The 24,314-nt window shown below is 33.6% G+C and overlaps 1 protein-coding gene and 1 long non-coding RNA gene across 2 annotated transcripts in view; one reads left to right on the forward strand and one right to left on the reverse strand.

The window, feature by feature from the left end:
* LOC109596276 (uncharacterized) overlaps positions 1–24,314 on the forward strand; it is a 75,420-nt gene that overhangs the window by 40,949 nt on the left and 10,157 nt on the right. The window lies entirely within an intron of this gene.
* On the reverse strand, positions 9,926–11,308 carry LOC126265116 (uncharacterized). The gene is made up of 2 exons (XR_007547658.1): positions 11,264–11,308; positions 9,926–10,096 (listed from the first exon to the last, which is right to left on the reverse strand). It is a non-coding gene; the product is annotated as an uncharacterized LOC126265116 (long non-coding RNA).

Raw genomic sequence — 24,314 nt, forward strand, 5'->3', positions numbered from 1 at the left:
TATTTTTTATGACAATATTTGGAAAAGAAAAAATGAATATAAATACAAAAATCACACCGGAAAAGTTTTAATAGAATACCCGCTTGGGGAGAAGTATGTATGGCATTAAACAAAGTTGAAAAGGTCATAACTCAGGTGTCAGATCCAATAGTGGATGCTGGTTGACCGTTCGCGTTCTTTTATAACCGACAGCGGCGCACCTTTCATAACGGAGGATCACAGGAAGCAGGAAGCAGGATCGGGGGCAATTTCGGTCGCCGCAGAGCCTCCCTTGCATCCCGGGCTCCGGTGATCTATGGCCAGCACACATTGCACTAGATGGAACGCAATATGTCCGTTCGAGAAAGGCAATAACCATTAGGTTTCGAGAAAACTGCCCCATTTAGCATGACACGGCCGGCGAATATGGGAAAATTTATATCGACCGGGATATCAGATAAGTGAACTTGGTCATTTTTGCTCTCGACTTGTCCACTTTACATCGGATCGTCAAGTCCCTAAATCTCCGGATTGCCGTTTCGAATTTAAATATCACTGCGATTTCGCACCGCTACCAAATTTTTATGAAATGTGGACGTCGTTAGATGAAATTACATCACTTCTTGCCACTTCGAAAATCTAATAAAATTACTACTTATTGGCGAATAACTTTGCCAAAATATTGAGAAAACAGTATGGTTAATTTTGTGTCTGCGGGGGCAGTACCAAAGGTACTCAATTTCTATAAGTGGTAATTTTTTTAAATTACTTTATTGGAGTATGTCAAGTTTCACAAGCTTGTCATAAATTGTAAGACTCTACATGATATGATATTTATTTATTTGCCATCAAAAGTGGACTTTCTCGGTGAATTTTATAAATATGAAAAACTTGGCCATTATTTTGTGATTCAATACTTTCAATTAAAAGGTTGTAGTCCAACCAACATCGAAAACGAGTTATTTTCTACACAGGGGAAGTTTGCTCCTTCGTTTACAACAGTAAAGTATTGGATGGTAGAGTTTAAAAGAGATTGTGCGAGCGCAGTGAAAGACCAAACGAGGTGACCAGATTAGAAATGTTTAAAAAAATCCATGAAAGAGTTTTGGTTTAGTATTTTGCAATTTTTTGTTGCCAACTTGAATTTGCATTGATTTATAAGTGTGGATCCACAATTTCATAGCGAAAGAACAGTAAAAATAGTGAACTAAAAGTGGAAAATCATTTGAAAACAGTTCCATCAGTTGAAAAGGTGATGGCGTCAGTTTTTTGGTATGCGCGAGGGATAATTTTTATTGATAATCTTCAAAAAGGTATTCAAACTTTTCAGTGATGAAATTAAGATACAATGTCAACATTTGGTTAAAATAAAAGTATTGTTCCTGCATGACAATGAACCGATTTACTCAACCGATATTTCACTGGCTACGCTAACAATGAATTAAGATTCGAATTGCCTCTTCATGCAGATTTAAGCCAGTCGGACTATTTTCTATTTCCAAACTTGAAAAAACTCGGTGGTAAGGTTCGATCAGTTCCACTGTAGACAGGGTTATCGAAGCTACTGAACATCGCTGGGAAAAGCTTATAGAAATAAAAGAGGATTATTTAGAAGAAAAAAAATTAATATTTTCCTAATTTACTTGTTATTCTTTGTTAGGCTGGGTACTTTTGCAATTGCCCTCGTATGTTACGTCTAAGAATGAAATAACGTGATTATTCAATTTAATATATTTGTGTCGGCATTAACCCTTAGTTAGCTAATCAACTTACTTGTTGCTAGTACAATAACTCAGTCAGCAATATGCATAATATTTTCCCCATCCAAACTATGGTAAAATCACACAACAATCAATTTAAATTTTCATTTTAAAGCTATTACACGTACGCATGTGGTATACATCAAATGTATCAAATAATGAACCACCACAGCGCACGAACAATACAATCCTCACCGGGATAGCTTCTCATTCTTGGTTGGCAGCAATGACTAGTGATGAGTCTAATGATATTCTCCACGGGAGGTCCACAACAGACCTACCAGTCAGTTGGTTTTCAAACAAAATCTAACGCCAAACACCGCGATCTCGTGCGGCTTAGAAATTGTGCCACGTCACACACACCACAGGGATCTAGACCCCATTATAGATTTATTGTGAGGAACGAACTAATTCTATTTCGAAATAGTTATTACATTGAGACTCATGCGAAGCCATCTTGCCGTGAAAGGATTACAATTAGTGTTGTGTGCAGCTGTGAATGAGGATGTGGCACACAAATAAGCTATTATTGGTTCATGCTTTGTTACACATTTGCTTTTTGTTAACACCGGATACCACTAATACAATTTTTAACAGCAGGATAAAACAATTTTTGGATTAACCCTCGTACCGAAACTTTATCTATAAACTAAAAGCAATTATAACATGAAGTGCTAATTTGTATGTGTACTTTGAAACATTAACGTCAGGTTCCAAAATTTAAGGAAAGTTAGAACGTAATTTACATTAACTGCAAATTATGATGTAGAAAGCATGTCTATCACAAAATCACACGTTGACAGTTTTATTATTATATGTATAATGAAATATTACAGTCTTGACAGAAACAAGAAAGTTTAATAAATCTTTTTTATTATCCTGTCAACTTAATATTAATGAATAATGACTGTTCGCAAACAATAACAATAAATTAAAAACATTAAAGTTGTACATCTACGATCATTAATTATTTGCAGATGTATCAAGTGTTATCCGGCCTTGAGAAATGCGTGAGCATGAAATTAAAGTCGAAATACGAGAGATTTAATCATCATTTTAATCGTATGAAATTTATCACACACCCGAAAATTGAATTAATTTTACATTAGGTGCGAAATCCATCAATAAAAATGTACGTATTCAAAAACGAATCTGGTCGCAAAGAACAAAATAAAGTCGTAAGAAACGTAAAATAAATTACTTGATTTTTTCGATAAAAAAAGTCTTTTAGCAGTCTGAACGATGGCTTATGTACTTTGCTCCCGGCGTGATTTAAAATCCTGCGGTCTATTTGATTTATGAGGCCATAACTGACTGCAGATTATCCTCAAATGCGGATAACACCAACAAATCATTTTATTTCTCGCACATAAAACCTTAAAGCCTTCCAGCCTTCAAGAAATGAAAAATGAAAATAAAATTTTATATATTGCCTGCTATTTATCAAATATATTAGGAGGATATTTAATCTACTTTGCAAGCAATTTATTTAGCGGTGCACTGGAACTGCACAACCTAAATTAAAGATGCCTTCTAAATTATAAATGTTAATTGATTTTTTATAACGTAAATGATATTTATAATTTAATTTTCTGTTAAGGGAAGAGATTCTTAAATTTTCTGTGAATTAAAAAAAAAAGACATATAAATTCGAGGTAAAAACTCCTTTGTTATTTCCTGGTGTTAAAATCCTTTACTTCAAATCCAATTAATTTTATTGAAAAATAATTTAATATGTAGGGTGTGCCTGAAACACCTTCACTTGTTTGGCATTGAGTGATATTGGGAAATGGAAGAAAACAAAATGTAGCGGCAATTATTTAAATGAACCAAAGATATATATTAAGAACGAGATCGTGTTGATTATCTGCAAAAGTAGAGACCGTCGAAAGCACAATTCACTCCTAATTCGGCAAATAAACAAATAAATCAGTGGATAATATATTAGCTCACTTATTTTAATGGAACGCTCGGTCATTTATCACAGTCAAGAAAAGAGCTTGGCGCTTTACGCTTGTTATAGAGACATAATTTATGAGAAAAGGAAATAGTTATTTCAATTTGAATCGAGTTTGAATCGGCAGAACGTGCACAAGGGTGCGAAGGGCGTCCAAGGAGGCATGGCGAGGTAATTAAGAAGTCGACTATGATCAATAGGGTCTACACTCTGTAGACCCGCAGTGCTCGGCTCATTAATCCTGCAGGCCTTTTATTAAAAGAATTGAAGAAATATGGGCGGAGCAGTCAGACATCCTCATAGCGGGAACGGCGATCTCTAACGCGTTACGTTTAATCAAGTGGCACGGCGAACAATTGAATTAACGGGCTACGTGAGGGCGGAAACTTGCATTCGAAGACCCATTAGTCTTTCCGTACAAATCAGCGCTTTGTCGCTTCATTACTAATTTCACTCGTTATTGCACCTTTTTAATGCCGCCTTCCTAGTCCCATTTTCGGCCGGCTTCAATTGCAACGGCCGCCATCTGAATTTTACGTCGCAAGTGATTAATCGACTTGCACATTCTGATTCAAGATCAATTTAAACTTTATGCTACTAAATACGTTATGGTTCTAGAGTAGAGACGAATAGATAAATGTGTTTGTGAATAATGGCGCAGTTTCTACAACCCCCTTATCTAACACTCATCGAAGGTCCTTCAAATTTTCAAGTCCTTTCGAAAGGATTTTAAAGTGAGAGTAAAAGAAACGTGGTACATGTAAAATGGAAGGTTTCGAAATTGGGTTAGACACAGCACGTAATTAGGAAATGATTTGCACTGAGCAATTCCATTGGGCAAACATCAATTAGTTTGATATATGCGAACATTATTTCTCCTCTTTCAAAATATGTAAATTTTGGTGCAAAATGGACACCCATGATTAAGTTATCTCGTGATATATGAACATAATACGAATGTTTCACGGAACATTCTTTTGAATATAACGGCACGTTAACTAATAATTATTCTCTCTTTGTGTGAGGCAATCTGAAAATTAAATCAAGATTTATGGCATTCCATTTATTGTTTGAAGTAGAATAATTAGTACCTATCAGATAATTAAATTTTTAACTGGTACTAACTTATGTTATTTACACCGCAGATGATGGTTGTTTACAACCGTTCTGTGAGTTATATTTATTACGAACATTAATTTCAATAATTACTGCAATTTATTTTAAATCAACTTTCACAAAATAATTACATTGGCATTAATACTAAAAAGATATTGGTGTACCGAGTGATTGATGTGTACCTGTATCTACAAGTGCGATTTACATATACACACAACGCACATTTATACAATGAAATATGTGCTACACGTTATTAATTGTGATTATGATATTTATAATGTGCTGACCCAATTCTTAAACATTTTCAATTTATTTCAATAAACAAATTAGTCTCCGTTGAAGCAGTGATTTATGTGACCTACACGTGAAGCTTTAATGCGAACATTCTCAAATTGGCTATAGGTTATCGCAATATTTTTCCCATCCCATTAAAATGCTTTTATTTCAACAACTGCTTCTTTAAGTTAATGTGCACTGAAAGACGTGCTTTAAAACAATATTCTAAGATTGACTGGTTATTTATTAACAATAAATTGGAAAACCTCGTGCAGCATCTATTTACCAAGCTGTAAAAGTGTAATATTTCTCAAAGAGGAACACTATCTCTTGTTTATTACCGTTTTCAAAGCCATCTTTGCAAAGTTGCCTCTCACAGTTTCTTTGTTATCTGCTACGGTGTCACATAAAACAAAACCAAGGCTTCAGTAAATTGCATGTTTGTTAGACGGCATATAAATTAATGTAACAATTTGTTTTTATTTTATGAGCCATTTTCTAAAACTTCAGTGTTTCTGGGACGGTCTTATTGGAGGGTGGATTCACCTAATTTACAATATATGAGGGTTACTACAGTCAATTACATCGTGATACTTTAATGACTAATTTGAAACAGTCAAGTTTACAACCACTTACAACTTAGTGTCAGCTTTTTATGTGAAATGGAATACAATTAACATACAAGTGGACTGGTTACAAAGTGGAAAGATGTGGGAGCAATTGAATGACAGTTCAAACTGTGCACCCCACTGGGACCATGTTCCGATGGCGACAGGAGACAGACATAAACAAGTTTAATAAAAAATTGAACATTAAACATTGCCAAGTGTTTGCTTAAACATATAATTAGATACGTCCAGATATTGTACCGCAAGTACCGTCATTAAGGAATGCTAATTTCGAAGTGAACATTAAAAAAAATTGTGCGTGGCACGTTTTTCATGTGCCGAACATTTGTCCGTATTTTTAAAGAGCACCGACTGTCAGATGCATATCACGTAACCAGTTTGCATAACCATCACACCCTTGAGGATGGCGGCCGTTCAATAAGAGTCTTGTAATGACAGCGGCTAAAATTGTAAATAGCAATTAGCTCAGTGGGTGTCAATTAGCATTATATTTATGTAACGTATGTAATAAATATCACCCACGCTACAGTGGTAGCGGACAGATGACAGGCGATCCAAACCTGCTGGTTCGTCTGACAGTGAACTACGAGTGGACCGCGTTTGTACGGGATCCATTTCACGGCATGTAGCAGGATATAATTACCTGCTGCGCTGCCTTCAAAAGATTAGATTGAATGCTCTCGTAAATCTTTTTGAGACACCAGGTGAAGTGCATGTGGAAAGAACATTTAATTTATTATTGTTGCGCCGCTCACAATGAGCCGACATCTTTTCCACTTGTTATTTCGTATCATGCCGGCGAACTCTTTTGTAACATTATATGTTAATACTGCTGCTTTTCAATGGAATTGTTCCGTGTTTGTAATAAACTGCTTCGTGTAAGATGACAATTTACTTCTTTGGTCGTTGGTACTCTAATATATTCAATATAAATTAGACTTCGACCAGCTCCATGTTCAACATGGACTTTGTTTGCTTGCTGCTTAGTTAAAGTACTTCCTGTGTTTCAATTATTTTATTTTTTGACAAACAACAAGACTATATTTCACTACCGAGAAAGCTATGTCACCAATATTCTTGCCTAGTTCTCATAATTAGAATACATATCCATTAAATTTATTCCAACCGAAGCTCGTTAATTTTGATAAAAGAACAACTGTATAAAAAAGTATAACACATGTTTAATTGAAGCACAAATTTATGGGCTTTAAACAAATATATGTTTGTCATTTATCGGGTTAATCTGTGTTAATCGATCCGTGCTTGAGAACTTAATTAAAGAATAAGCCCAGACCGAACAATTTATTGCTCATTCAAATGCAGGTTTAATGGTACCACCTAATTAAAATTATTTATTATTTCATTCCGAAAGTAAAAAGTTGCCTATAATATAAATTAATTGAATACATCAAAATAGGTTTAATTTACTTTCGGTATGGACATAAATTACAAGCCTTTAATTAGCCATTTGGTACCAAGAGTTCATTAATTAACGTTTAAACTCACGTTAAGAATGGACGGCTTAATGAATAATAATAATTTTATAACAACGGATGTCGGCGCTTTTGACAATATGCGTGCCTACGACACATTGAGTTACAAGACTTGATAATTAATTGATGCTACTTGTCTCTTAATAACAGCCTTAATCCCTTATTAGGAGTTAATATTTTTTTTAATGTTACTCAACATTAATAACGTTCATGAATAAAAAATTATATGGTATTACCATTTATATATCACATGTGTCATTTCTACATTTAGCTCAAATGGATTTTAAATGTACGGATATGATTAAATAATTTTTTATTCATGGTTTAATTAACAATAATGCATTAGTAGAGAAAAATGCGGTGTTTAAAAACATTTGATTGTCACAAAATTTTGAACAGACTTCATTATATGGCTAATAATAAATAATATAGTTTACAGATGAAATTGTGTGTTATGGTGTAGTGTAAATTTGTAGTTTACTGGTGTAAAAGCAATGAAATTAATTAATTTCTGAAGGTATCGGAAAGAATGACGTGCCGGTAGACATTTATCGCTTCGAACATCATTTTAGTGGTCTGGTTCAGAGTTCCATTTAGGGTTAGAGGATAAGGAATGCAATTTTCACCTTATCTGGCGCTACCAATATGATCTTCCGCTTACAGACATGTCTACGTTTATTGAAGCTATTTCCTGTACGACTTCGGTCGTTACCAAACACTTAATTATGATTAATGCGCCTTTCTCTCCGATATTGAGCTGTATATTTCCATAAAGCCGCATTAACGTCGCAATATCACGCCTATATACAGCGCACTTTAAGAGTATCATAAACACGAGGAATTTAGAGAGCAACGAAAACGTTCTAAAGAGCAATGCCGTCACCCGTTGTTATTTGCCAATAAAATTCCAGTTCTAAAGTTATGGTGTTGGGGAGAAACATTAGCGATGCTAATGAAATGAAAAGGAAACTCATGAATATATCACACTAAGCAGTTATAGTGACAAAGTGCGCCAGACTGATGATACTATGTATATCCAGTATGCCTGATGGTATTACAAGGAAATTGCGACATTTTATTATCGTCATGCAGTGCAATAAACGTTTATTGCTTTCGCTATAAATATTTCTTCTGCACCAACATTCTACCGTTACTTTATGTTGTCATATATTTTATCAGATCGCCATAAATTTAACAAACGATTAAGAACATTAATGTTTATTTGCTGCATTAAGGTCGGCTTAAATAAACTTAAATAAACACATTACAGTTAGTCTGACGGGGAAATTTGCGACGAACGACGAATGAAGACACGACACAAATCTATTAGAAACTCATTATTATTGTCCTCGACTACACGTCTTGTATATTTCAATAATTGAGTACAATTTAAACAAATTAACTCGTAATACTTCTGTTTTAAATAAATTATTAATTTATAACTGATAGCTGTAATGTTTTATTCAATAGTACAGTAGTGAATCACGACAAAGAATGTAAATAAGCATGTCTGACGTTGTCTACTTTTATTGAAAATGTGGTTTTTATCGACCTGTAGTAGGAATTTATAGCAAATACGAATATTTAAATTGCAGTCAACGAAAACGATATTTTCTATAAGTATAGCAATAAGAGAGACAAACATTTGTGGTGGTTAATCGAAGTGTATAAATCGGACATTCCTCGAAAGAGAACCGAAGCCACGGAGGGATAATTTATAACTTCATCTGACGGTGTCGACAAGATATTTAATTAGAGGCCCTGTGTAGTTGCGGGACGAGTGTGGTCGGACTTAACCAAGTCAACACAGTGGTAATTAAGGCAACACAAGATGAGACATTTCGGCTGCCAAACAAGCGTGTTCCCCTGCTCGTCCTGGACCTTTCTGGAAATTTATGGTCTGGAAGCGGCGGTCGCAATCAAATTGCCCACATAAATCTTGACCGGCACCTTATTGATACGACAACCGCAATAGTGGAGCTGTGGTCTTGTTCATCCAATCTTATCGTATTGCCTTGGCCCCGATGCCGTGTCGTGCCACTGAATTGATTTTCTTCATTTATCCTTTACGTTTTTAATCATACCTTTGTGTCAGAACAAAGGTTTGTTTCATAAAATTGAATTGATATGTTGAATTTTTACTAACGTTTAATGTAAATCGATATCCCTTGAATATATTTTAATTAATGTAAAGGAAAATATTAGAAACTGTTCCATATTATCTTCTCTGAAAGGCCGACATAGGGAGTATAGTACTTTCCTATTAAAAAACAAGAGAAGAAACCAAAATATCAGAAAATCAAAAAGTAAATATTTCTAAATATGTGATAACTATCTCGATATTTATACAATTTTTTTCTTACCTCATTGAATATGAATAATATTAAAAGGCTTTCAGTGTTTCGGTCATGTTATTGTATAAATCTGTTAAATATATTTATTAAATTCGTATGTTCGTCCTTGACAGGTCACCTTAGGGAAGATTTTTTTAATATTAAAATAAGAGTGAAATAAAATAGAATACTACAAATAAAAAGTTGGTTATTTCAAATTATTCGAAATCTTATAACTGTATCGACATTTAATATCATTATTCTTCATCAAAAATATCAAAAATATCAAATATATGAAAAATAAAATATTATCACACCTGTGACTTATTGGGAGTTGGGGAGTAGCTCAGATAAACACAGAATCAATAAGATAAACAAAAAATATATACAAAATACTTTATTAACAAATAAAGGTCGGCACCAATAATTATCCTCGATACTTGTTATGTCTGGGTGATTGGATATTCCCTATTTCCTCCAAGACCGATGACAGGCACCTCTTGCCTTCTTCAGTAACCACGTATGTTGACTTTTAAACGTCCACTGTTACAGACTGCAATGTTTTATAAATGAACTATGATTTTAATTTACTAAAAAAGATTAAACTTAAATTTATTTCCACAGCATTATCTACAAAAAACTACTTTAATCGCCATACTCGTTATCACCTTCTGTCCAGTTCTGCTCAGTCTGTAATGGTACCAACAGGGGTATCATTTGAAATTACAAGCTACGAAGAAATGGCCACGTGATCGACTAGAATAAATAGGACCCTTGTTGTGTGTGATAAAATACAATTACAAAAATGTAGTAACTCCATTCTGAATGTGTAGAACTGAATAATCAAGGAGGTGCACAAATAATAAACACAAATAAATTTACAAATAGGATTTATTGACATTTTTGGTATTTATCCATGTTTGTTCAAATATATATATATATATATATATATATATATATATATATATATATATGAGTTTACAATGAAAATAAATATATCAATGTAATGTGTCTTGTAATAATTATTTGTGTAACTTATCAAATTAAATGAATTTATTTATCGTTTATCGTCATGTAGACATTCTATTGAATACTGAAGCCAATTTCCTCCTGGTTCCCATTTTTGAAGATCATCAAAAGGTCTTTTTATCAGACATCGATCACCACATGCATAATAAGCATAAATATAATAACAATCCCCTAGGAGTTATCGTCACAACGTTTCATGAACAATGTCAAAAAAGTATACACACCGTATATATACTTACGATAAAAAAAAACATGAACGTTTAACGTACGTTAAAACATAAGAAACAATATAATTCTGAACAGCGCACTCACATAATAACTTTAAAATAATGTAACCAAATTATACAACGATATCTTAACAAATTAACAAGATATTAAATGTCCGGAAACACTGCTCTCACTTAGTTCTTCATAAATCTATACGTGAAAAAAACTATTTTACGAGATCATATTGTTTCTAGATAAACAAGAATAACAATAAAATGATTGCAAATTTCGAAAATACTGGAAACAGAATCTGACAGTGGCTTGAAATAAAAAGCCGCGACCTCGTGCACGTTTACACATTACACCGACAATGATCCCAAAGATTTAAACCAAGAAAATATACTCTACATTGAATCAAGTCCAAGAAACACAGATATTAGTATAAATGAGGCATTATTAACAAGAAATATATAAAAATTCCTACCTAGATTTAGATTTCGTAATCGCACGTCCTAACGGTTTAAACGCTGAAACGGAAGAGAGCGAATCATAACACTAGTCTAAACCTTTTTTACAAACTTATTACAGTCTTGCACAAAGATGATTTCGAATCCCTAAACAATAAATATCAATATCAATCATATACTTAATATAATAATACATATTTAAATATAATCTATCAATAACAATATTCATTGGTTATTAATACAATATTTATTCGAACGGTCACCCCGGCGACTCTCGAATATTTGCCAAATTGAACAAAGATGACGTCAAAGACAACGGGAATTTAAATTCAAACACGAACCACTACAAGTCCCATCGTTACAAAGTTAAAAAATAATATTTAATTATCTCAAAATTAATGACTTTAATCCCAAAATTTTAAAATAAGGTTCAAAAGAAAATATATTCATCCAACAGAATAATATAATTGTTACTTACCCTACTTTTACTTATAATATGACTAACTTACCCCTCTCCTTGGGTTTTACACAAAAATAACAACTCAACATTAACTTCACGTAGGTGTCCTGGTAGTTGCGTCACTCTGGGTTCCCTTTTCCAGTTTCCTTAAGTCGTCTACCAATGACCTTTGTACCTTCCTCTATGGCGGACTCTACAAAAATTCAAAAAAAAAATTAAATATAACAACTTACCTTTCTTTCGTTTATATCTTTTCCAAGCACATAAAAAATCATTCTTTGTCTAAATAAAACCTTAAAATTTGACCAACATAACAAATTGAACAATTTTATAATTAAAACCTAACATTTGATTGATTCCCGTTTAATATGAACCAAACAAAAATCAGAAAATTGGTAATAAGATTGACAAAAATCAAATATTAAGCATATAGTCTGTAAATCTGTTTATTCACGAGGGCACCGAAAATGAACTAATTATGAGAAATTCGTCCAGATTCGAAACCTTAGGCGCCTCCACCACATGTCACACCTGTGACTTATTGGGGGTTGGGGAGTAGCTCAGATAAACACAGAATCCAAATATATACAAAATACTTTATTAACAAATAACTAACAATAGATAACAAACACTAATAATACTTATTCTAAACTTACGCTGAGGGCCATCTTTAAGGATGGGGATGACACTAACCCTTACATGATTGAACTTACTTCCATCTTCTATCTCACTATCCTCCGACCTCACAACTAGTCAACTGTTATACATTTATATTTTAATTAATTAAACACTAAATTTTATTAAAATATGTCGCCGATAATTTCCTTATTCAGCACGTAGTACAATCAGAGCCAGCGTCAAATATAAAGTTATTATAAACAATAATAAACATTCGGGAATGTCCTATTGTCCATATATGACAGATTTAAAAGGCAAGTTTTTGTGTAACTAATTTAATATTTTTAATAAATTATTTATTACGTCATCAATGAGATTGATAAAATATTTCATGATGGTAAACAAGAGCTGAAAAGTATCTTCCTTGAAAGGAAAAACTATTTTATTAAAATACGGCAGAACGAACGAAAATACTACAAATGAAAAAGTAGTTATTTCAAAGTAATAGATATGTTGTTGTAGCTATTTGAACATTTAACCATTGTTCTTCTTATTCCACTGAATGAATTGTATTAAAAGGACTTCAGAATTTAAAATTTCCGTATGAACATTAGATATGTTTAATAAATTTTTCATTTCGAATGCTCCGCAATGAAAGAATACTCCTTTCCATTTTATGGAGGCAAACAATAGTGGAATAGCATCTTTCTTGAGAAGTCAAAGTTGGAGACTAATACACTTTTATATTAAAATACGAGAGAAGTAACCAAAAGACTACAAATGAAAAAGCAGTTATTTTAAAATATTTGAAAAATTCTTCTTACCCCCTCAAATATGAATAATATTAAAAGACTTTCAGTGTTTGAAGTTTATGTATTAACCTGTTGAATATTTTAATAAATTCTTCATTTCGAATGCACCCTAATGAGAGAATATCATACAAGACAGAAAGATAACAGATTTGTCAATGAGTCGCGATAAACGATTTCATGGAGGCAAACAATGGCTGAAATTTATGCCCCTTTTTCACGCAACATTGGCTACGAGGCAATCAATTTAAAAATCACATTCTTTAAACGCGAATGTCTTTCATTTGTTTTTGTCGAATATAAAAAAAAGATATGTCGGTTATGTCTGTTCCCCTGGCAATCAATTATGAAATACGGGGGAAACATAAAAATGTGTTTCGCCATACCTTTTATGTGAAAAGGATTTCTGGCGTTTCTTTGAATAAGCGCTTTATTTGTGCAGCACGTAGGCTTATTCAAAATCTATCAATTTGGGTTTGGCAGACGATTTCCGTGTGGAGTCGACGTGAAAATCGCTTCATATCCTCAAGTATGAAAGTAATTTAAATAAACTGCAAATAGGGATACCTTAAGATATAACGAGAATCCCAAAGTTCCTAGTAATATGTTGGCTTAGGTGCGCTGACAAAGAAAAATGTGTTCCCAAATGTGCTCGGCAAATACCTTCTGTGCACTATCAACGTATTTATGGATTGTAAAAACTGCTTATCATAAAATATTATATATTTATATTCTTCCATTTCGTGTAAGGCTGCCTTCATACTAAATTACTTTCTATAATCAGCTTTTTACTCAAACTGTTATTGTTATTTTTTAGAACGATTGTAAACTAACAGTTTATCGCGTCCAATAATCTGTGTAGTGTCAAAACACAATTAGAATTTTCACTGACTAAAATTAATAGCCTTGACGCCTTTGCGTGTATTGACTAACCCCTTTTATAAGTTCACTATCCCGAACAACTTCATCAGCAGTCGCATGTGATATCCGTGTGACGCACATAGTATCTTAATTAAAAAAGCTAGCGAATAATTATGTAAATTCATAACTATAATATTGTGCGTGTTTATGAAAATATTGCTGGCCGTGTTTCAAAGTCAGCGTTATCTTCAGAATTTATTAAAATAAAATGATCCGTATCTGTGCTGTAATTATTCGTTTTTATTACAGGTAATTTATATTTCTTTGTTAGTGCTTGTATATTAAACTCGTAAATTATATGTAAAATAATACAAAAATTACATATCTGCTCTATATTTTATTAGAAAATGAGCACGTTAGAAATGCATGTCCTGTCACGTGAACAGTCTACAAGTTTTAATTATGTAAATTTAGATGCGCACAAAAATATCCTTATAAAACATATTTTAATTGTAATCAACGTGTGCAGCACGGCGGTGCCGCATTTAATTTATGCAGATGACAGTATTACAGTCTCTCATGGCATCATTAACTCTTTAATAAACTCGTGTAGACATGGCACTGCTAACGTTTGTCAACACCTGTTACACATGATTCTGAACTTCAAGTATGGGATTAAATATAAACTGCGTTCTGAACAAAGACGACATCTCAAAATAACAGCTACATTTTAAAATGTTTTAGCCAGAGTACTTATAAAAAAGCCAATAAATATTTCTAATTAAATAAGTTTAGGTATAATACTGTTGAGATACTCCATGTTGGATTTTTTATGGAGAAATTTAATATCAAACATAAAAATAACTGTAAAAATAAATATCCAATTAAAAAATATTTTAGTTTCTTATTTAACGACATATTTTAAATAATTTAAAGTAATTTTATATCTTGAGACTGGTTAAAGTACGTCGAAATCGAATAAAATGATATTTTCAGTGGCTGTTAGTAGTATAAGTACTGGGTGTCTGTTGGCGTTGCGTGTAATTGGTAGAGAGCGGCTGTAGCTGTCAGTCACGTTATTCAAATGATCTTAATTAGTCTCCTCATGGCGCGTAGCGGTGAGCAAGCGAGCGAGTGAGACGGCGTAGGACGGGGGAGAGAAGGAGAGGCGTCGACAGTCATTATCCTGACAGGCCGTGTTATCAGGCTGTTATTAAAGTGAGCGCGACACCGGATAATTTTATAGGATTGTGCATTCCATTACGTATGGTAATCTGGAAAGTTGATAAAATGCAGATCCAATTTTTGCCGGCTATCAACCGTAATCACGATGGCGAGCTCACACCCGACAGACATGTAAACCAGACAGATAACTGACAGCCCGACTGCGCTTCATAGACAGCTGACAGCAACAACTTGCTATCCTGCCACCACACTGAATATTAGCCGTATTGATCACGTCATAAATTCGCTACATATTTTATCTTCGCATATATTCCTTTCCCTCCTATACTGCCCAACTTAGTTTTTTTTTAACCAAAGCATTTTCAATTAACGCACTTCCCATAGAATTTCCTCAGAATTATCAGTTTTGTTTTAAAACCTTTTCAAATTCCCTTTAATTGTATTTCGGTAGTTTTTGATGACAGATAATATTTTGGGGAATATTTAAAAAAAAACAAATGTAGCCAGCAGCATGATGGTGTTCCAGCTCCTTTTCATTACCATTAGAAAACATTTAGACGAAATCTTATCACCTAGATAGATAGATAGGAAAAGAATATCCTACATTATGGATTCCAATATTGCCTGATTAAAACACTTTAGATTTCTTTTATTTAGGATATCTAAAAAATTTATTCTATGGTACTTCTGCTTCATAAAGCGTGGTAAGAAATATCTTTAAATAATGGAAAATAATTTGTAATTCTGATTTTTTTGTTAGAAAATTTGTTGTTGGTTTGTAAATATCAAATAAGTTATAATTATTTTACATATTTTTTTAACACCTTTATAAAAAGTATTAAAAACTACGAGGGTGGTCCGATAAGTGCTTAGCCTACAAAAGAAATATAATAATATATAATTTTGGAAAAATGGCGATTTATTTCTCAATATAATCATTTTCGTTCGAGGTCTGCAAAGTAGGCTTCCATGGCGGCGATGACCTTATCATTCAAGTTTCAAGTGAGTTTTTTAAGTTTGAAAACAAAAGGAAGTCGCACGGGTCCAAATCTGGATAATACGGTGGATGGAGCAGTAGTTCATACCTCAATGTGGCCGAAATTGCTCTTTTTCCAATTTTCTAAAATCCGCGGACATTTTCCACACGCGGTCAAAACAAAACTACGAGTCCGATCCGGGTGAAATTTCGACAGTAGCCGTCTACGAGAATGTACTACACGATAGTAAATTGCTTTTGCTATACTGTCTTTATCAGGTGGTGAAACTAGAAACTTATCGAACCACCCTCGTATAAATTAAATTTAAATTATCCTGTTTTAAATATTTTGAAATATTTTTATTTTTAAATAGGAATTTAATCATTTTAAAGCTTAATGATTTTTCATACATTGTTTTTATTTAAATTCTTTAATAATAATAATAATAATAATAAAATATATTTCATTTTAAGGGTTTCTGGGTTGTCGTTTTCAGAAATTACTTTTTAACTTTTTGTGGTAAACATTTTCAAAAATTTACAATTTTCCTCGGGAGCTAATAATAATAAAAAAGAAAGAAAATATTTTACTAATACTTCAGCAGTGTATTTTGTAAAATTTAAATATTGACCTTATAATAGATTAATATGTCAATTTTTTGTGTAAATATGTTAAAATTTATCTGCACATTTAAAATATTTAATTCAAATATGGTGTATGAACACGAATGACTGGATGGGTAAATTAAATATAAACTAGTTATTTATAAATGAAAACTAGATTTAATAACGTAAATTCCTAAAACAAAAATATCTTCTCTCTAAACTGTTACTACGTACATGTATTAATAAGTTGCTAATGACTTTTCGAAATATTGTTAATTAAAACTTAGAGTCTGGTGATTCTATGAATTACATTTTGTCGGTTGTATGGTCATACATAAAAGTTACAAAATGCACAAAGTTAAATTCACAATTTTAAACTGAAATTAATCACTAAAATAATGAATGACATCATGCAAACACATGCCAAATTATTACGGTAAGTTAAGTGATTAATTGCCGGTAAATTATGTTGGCAATTTATAAATGTCGCATAAACTAGGTTATTAAAAAATATAAAATCCCCACGTAATTTATGGGACAATAAATATTAATTATTACGGAAAAGTTGAAAAGTGTTTCCTCATTTTATAATTATATTTGGCAACGTTAATTACTAGCTGAATAAATCAACTTGTGTATTTATAACTTTAGTTTTGGTGCACAGCACTGAAAGTGACGAATATGCTGGTCTCATAATAGAAAAATATTTATGTCTACGGGTTATGTTACAAAAGTTACACGAATGGTTGGTTATTAGAGTCTGTACAACTTGTGAATTGCCACTGTGTTGCGCACTGAATTTCCGCGCACCTTTTATACACTGTCAGTTTACTTAAGGCCCCATAAATGGGCTTGACCAACAAAGCTTGCATGGGAAATATCATTTAGGCAATTATGCAAGTTGCTTTTAGTCGTTTAGTTAATTATAGTCTGGGAACAGGCATATTTCAAGCCTGAAAAATATCTGACAAATGCATGTTCGTACAGGCCCCACCGTATAAACGTATGTTGTTATAACGAATGTTCTTTGCTTAGATTGTAGTCAAGTTGCGCCACTAGCCAATAAATCACCGTGATTTATGTTCCTTGCGGAATGGCCACACCTTTAAACACTCCGGCCCGCTGTTATGCAAATAATAATTTCATTATCTTCGCATTAAAAGACCAGCTGTGATGGATATAAAATGTTCAGCTTGGCTACGCGATTTTCAGCTAAGCGGCAAACCTGCAACCACTTACGGTTAATTAAAATTTACGACAAGTTAAAAAACCGTCGAGGTGTAATTGCGTTATCAATTAGATACTTGTTCCAATGCGATAAGTTAGTCTGATGTCGCGGTTTATGGTGTTTTCTCATTACTGCAACATCCGAAAGATTAAAAAGGCGACGTACTAATTTTATGGCTATATTTTAAATAAGTCACTTTCATTTTTCAAGGCGAACACCACGATTACTGCAAAGTCACAACGCTCGTATTGGGTGGGAAACGAAATCACGAATAACCCATAAATATGACAATATCGAGTATTGAAATGAATCGCATCAAGAAACAAACAAACAAACAGTCTGTTTATGGGACAATTAACGAAATGTTCGAACCGGCGGATCTGTCAGATTGTAAATTTATATTTGGGAAAGTGTTAAATCTGTGATAAATCTGCGTTATTAAATTAGAAGAGAATATCCCGAAACGTCATTGTTTAGCGAGGGAGTGAGGCCAAAGCAGATTAATGTTAGCGGTTCATCCATTACATTTATCCTTCATCCGGTTTGCACCGCCATCGATAAATCAAGTGTAGCACAGTGCGGGCAGCTCGCTATAAACTACGAGGCACAAACTCAGATTTACGGCCACTCTCGCGAAAAGTGTTAAAGAATTATGCTTTTCTGTAAATGAGATGTGTCTGCAGCCATACATATACATGTCATCTTGACAGATATAAATAGAGAAGATGAACAGTTTCTTTTAGATGCTCGCTTACATCCCTCCCGTTTCTCATGACTTCCAAGCGTGAGGGTTATTTTTCTACGTCGACTCGGGAAGGCTGGGGGCGGCCAAGACGTATGGCCTCATCACTCTGCCGCTCTGTCAGCCGATCTTTCTATCTTGTCGACCCGCTTTACGGAACCGTTCGAGTTTGTGTTTGCCGTTCGCACTGATTTACACGATGAAGACAAATGCTGTCTTTCAATGCGACCATTTATCTACGCGAAATTGGAACATATTTTCCCGGTTTGTTTTTTTACCCGGCCCATATTTCTACCACCCCGTGGATGAAATATCGGTGGGGAAATGTATATTTCTTAAATTAATAACGCTCATAAATTATGTTTTATTGCCACCTTTGAATTTATGGACGACGTGTTTTACCAAATTCCGTGGCGTCTTTTCTAGTTTCAAGATAAACGATAACTCATTTAAAATCAGGCCGAACACGATAACCAATGTTCAAAAGGAAAACAAAAATATGTTAGTGTAGCCGCTACAATCCAAATCGCAGTGTGCTCAACATTACTGTCATTACTGAAAAATATTGTACATTTTAGTACAGTCAATTTTAAATACGGTACTTAAAGTATCGTTTAAATGATATAAAATATTGTATAATAAATATTGTTGACGAATAAAAAGTTTCGGGGTTGATGAACAAAATCCACCTGGCACTGAGTTTCTTTATGCACACACAAGTTTTGAGGTAAAGTATTTATTTCAGTTGATATCCCTCTAGTCTCAGCTACTCCACTCACTTTCAATCTAACATATCATGAGTTGAAAATCTTTTTTTTATAATTTTAACAGTTGTGACCTCACGCACGTGGCAAGACCTTACTCAAATTTAAAAAATTCAATGTTTGTCAGTCGAATGTGTTGAAGAACAGTCCCTTAGTGTTCAGTCACTTCTTATTTGTTTTGGTTAGGTTTTTTAAATAGGAAAATGTGTTGATTCGTCAATTGTCACGTTAGCAATTAAGACATTTTCAATTGATAGTTAAATTTATGGGAGGAGTCAATCTGAAAATTGGTATAATTTTATAGATATGCAACATTTTACAACAAAAAGTTTGTTGTAAATTCATGACCACACTTCCCTGACCCATTGTCACGTTAGCAACCGATGAGTCCTTTTACTAGGTCACCAAACCTACACTGACATTGATATGTAAGCTAATCAGGAATAGTCATATAGAATACCAGCAAAAATCAGACCTGTTGGAATCATCTTTATATCAAGCCACTAACATTCCACTCAGTCATTGTACAAGCAGAATAGAAATTACTGAAGGAAAACACCTAATTTTCGAGATAGATGTTATTAAAATTTTACCATTGTTTAAAGGGGATAACTGTGGATAGACAAATATTGTGGTAAATATTGTGTAACTCTTAAATTTGGAAACTCACTATTCACGATTAGACCGTCAAATATGATAGAGAAAAGTCTTTCACTGAATCACTTCTTCTCTGATTTGCAAATGTGTTAAGCTTTTCAAATACAGATATATAATAACTGCACGCTTTATTAATCCTTCCATTCATACATTCCACCGAGGAGTCTTCTTTAATAGATTATCAAACTTATACAAACAGGAATTTTTTTGAAAATCTTTCAAGGACGCACTCCAGATGGATTTTGGAGGCAGTGTCGGATTTTTACCGACTAAAAACCCCTCTCCAGGGTACCGATCCTAAGATCATAACCATTCGGAATAATGCAGATCGGAGTCGCGGTCAAATAGAGAAAAAGGCTTGGGAAATTTTAGTAGTTGAAACTACTAATTGGAAAAGATGTCACGGACCCTTTGTATCTATCAGAACCGCAGGAGAGAATGTCGTGAAGACGTGAAACCTTCGAGGTGACTGGGGAGAGATTTCCGAAGATTTTGGGCATATCTATGGCGCATTTCGAGAAAAGTGGGCATATTATGCCTAAGCCAGTCTCATGTAGGTTCTTTGCAAGGTACCAATGTGACTTGGTTTGACCGTACCCCAAATCAGGAGAGCATATGTACATATACTGTACACTATTGCATTGCTTTAGTGATTTGGGAGCCTTTTTTGGAGTGAAAAAAGGGTTTCAGAGAGACGAAAGCATCCAACGCTTTTTGCCTTGTCAGCTTGGTTTGGGGTCGGAAAGAAAGCCTTTTATCTCAGACTTGTTGGGGTTGATGTTCAATCTCCACTGAGTGTACCAGTTGAGAAGATTGGGGTAAAAGTTACGAATTTGTGCTCCAGACGAGAGAATCTGTCTAGAGGACAGAGGAATATGCCTAAAAATTGGTATGCAAGTTAGTTAGAAATGGTATTATAGAATGCCAGAAAAAGTTAGAACTGCTGGGACCATCTTTACTCCAGGTAGAACATTTATTATCCCGCCATCAAACCGTGCAACCAGAAATTACTGAGGGAAAACAACTAATTTTCAAGATAGATGATTTAATCCTTGTTTACAGAACGAAAACTATGGCTCCACAAATATTAATGTAAATTATATGTATATTTTGAGTTTATGTTTCGGTGATCTCAACTACCTCACCCGCACACAACCTTCTGTCTTCTAGATTCTTGAATTGGGAGGTACACTCTTTCACTGTTGAATATGACAGAGAAGAATCTTTCAACGTTGAACCTCTTTTTTCTTTGATTTAAAGTGACGTTAGGCCTTTCCTTTTTTAATTCAGCTTCATTTGTACTTGAAAAATTTAAATACAGATACAATCGTTGGGGATGATAAATATTCCGCATATAAACTTACTTACCGTTACAAATCCTGATCAATTTTGTGACTCGAAACGTACAACAAACTCGAAGAAATCAACTTAAAAAGAATATGTTTTTTACTCACTAATATTCGTGGGTACCACACTCGCAGAATTACTAGTGATATATTTGTTTTGTTGTTTTCTAGGTAAGTCATTTTTGATCTCGCAGTATCCTCTTGCTTAAATAATCTAAAACAGCCTTGACCAATTTGAGGAAACATACCGTGTACCTTATAAATTACAAACAATTAATCATTTTAAATAAAATCTGTTAGCACGGTATATCCTAATTAATTATTCAAAACAGATAACACTTGAAATTTAATTATGGTTAAAAGTGACCGGAGTCAGAAAATACATACAGATGTATTAAACAAAATTAAATATGCAAATATAATCTTCGGGTTTATAAATTAAAATTCATCATATGATTAATGACGGCAGTAGATTTACATTAATGGGCATGCGGCAGCTCGACTGTACTGTGTGATGTAGGCGTTTGTTAAAATCTTGCTGTAAACTTTAATGATTATCTGATGGCCGCTGGGTGTGAGGTCAACGCTGGCAACAACAAATTACATTATTATTCAGCAACACTCACACAAGCCATTTCATTAAATATATAGTACGTATCCGGGCACATTATGCATTGTCGGTAATATATCATTGATGAACACGCCTGTGGACTGGTAAACACAATGATAGAGTGACTATAATTGCTGACTAAAGATACGATCTTGGGACTTGGTAACTCGCGTTTCACACGTCAAACTTGTAATTATTTAATGAATTTGCCGCAATTTTTGACCGTGAATTATTACTCCGCAGCACATCAAATCCCTTCCAAATTTAACCTTAATTAATTACCATCAATTTAAATTGTGAGCAAACCATCCTTTAAAAAACTAGTCGTGGAGAGGTAGAAAGGAAAGTTTTGCTCCTTACAAATTAATTTGTAAAGTTTAAGGGCATTTTTAAAAGTTAATTTGGTTGGTCAAACTCGACAGGAAATATGGATTTGACGAGTACCTAACACGTGCGTTTTGAAGTCATAAACTCGAAGGTTGAACTAGGTCCTATAAATGGATCTGGAAGTGGTCCCATCAAGCATGAAAACGTCTTGATAAAACATCATAGCTGTACGTATGATGTTCAATGATCGCTGGCTGGAATAGAACAACCAACAACCATTTTCCGTGGCAGCTCCATTAGCACAAATTAATGGGCCATTGTTGTGTTGAACACAGTGACGTTGATAGAGCTGCGTTGGGTATGATACAGTGCGAAGTGCGCTTTGTCGAGCACGAACAGACGCTGCTACGGAAAATGTATTGTTGGTGGTCGTCGGTCCTTTGTGATGTCGCCTGCCTCATAAAGGGAAATAAATGGCGTCATTAGGAAGGGGCCGTGTCCTTGTATTTTTGCCCGCATTTGTCGGGCCTTGTCGCCCGCTTTATCATTGTCGTCGGGGTGAGCGTGATGTGATTTGTCAATGGCTCTATTTCTCTAGGAAATGTCTATCTCGTACATCAATGATTATTTTACTTAATGCGTGCGACGGTTTCCTTCATAACGTTTTGTCGCACCATTTAATTTTCTTCCAGCGGTTCCTTCAGATTTTATATACGAGGGTGGTTCACACTACATTACCAACGGTTGAAGCTAATAAAATGAATAAAATATATATATATATATATATATATATATATATATAATTCTCAATAAAGATCCATCAATTCTCTCTTTGCCATTAACCCATAACTCAACTCAGGACTTCCTCAACTACAAGAGAATGTAAAATTAAACTACTGCTATTACTTTCCACTACTACTCCTGCTAGCAGTGTCATCCAAGTGAGAGCCTAGACACATTTTAGTAACAGATATTTCAAACACAATTTAATAATCGTGAAAAATGTTTGTGATGTTTCATGGATTAAAATAAAGTTGTAAACATTTTAAATTACAAGGTTGTCTGTCTAGTGTTCCATGCGAGCAATAAATCCTGAAATATAATTAAAGTACCGAATTAACATAATTCCTAAGTAAATTACACATAATGAAGCGACCTTAATAACACTACCAGGAACGTGTAATTCACTATATATTATTGTGTTTGTGTCACCAATAATGTAATTAGAAATAATTTATGCGGCATTATTTCCAATCATAAATCACACGGGATGTAAATAAAAGTAGATAAATACACAATGGTCGCATAAATTTAGCAATACTATCGGAATTTATGTATAAAAATCGCTTGGGAAATCATTATTAATGATGGTGTGGCGGGTAATTTATCACCCGAGCTTCGGCGGCAAATGATAGATGAGCCTCAACCATGCATGCCATTTCAAGAATCAACGCGCATATAAAATGGGAATTATCCTCTGTTAACGTAACTGTTTTACTTATTGGTAATTTTCGCTCTATGGTATTTAAATCAATTTATGTACTACGTAATTACCATCAACAAATAATGCTATGTGGATAATTAATAAATTTACATTTTGTTCATTAAAATTTAAACAAATTATTTTAATTAATTTCGTAGATTGTGCTTTTCTTTTAACATTGAATGTAGTAATGTTGTTTAACTTAATATCAAAATAACACCACAGTCATAAATTATACATTAGTTTATAAAGATAAGGTAATGTATTCATCAGCTCCTTCATTTAGAACTAACTCTTGAGGTGTAATTAATTTATCACGTATAAGATCGAAGATTATATAAATAATTATGTACTGGAAAGAAATCTTGGTACTGCTCCAGTTTTACGAAAATGAAC

This window comes from Aethina tumida, chromosome 3, assembly GCF_024364675.1.
Source record: "Aethina tumida isolate Nest 87 chromosome 3, icAetTumi1.1, whole genome shotgun sequence".
Lineage (NCBI taxonomy): Eukaryota > Metazoa > Arthropoda > Insecta > Coleoptera > Nitidulidae > Aethina > Aethina tumida.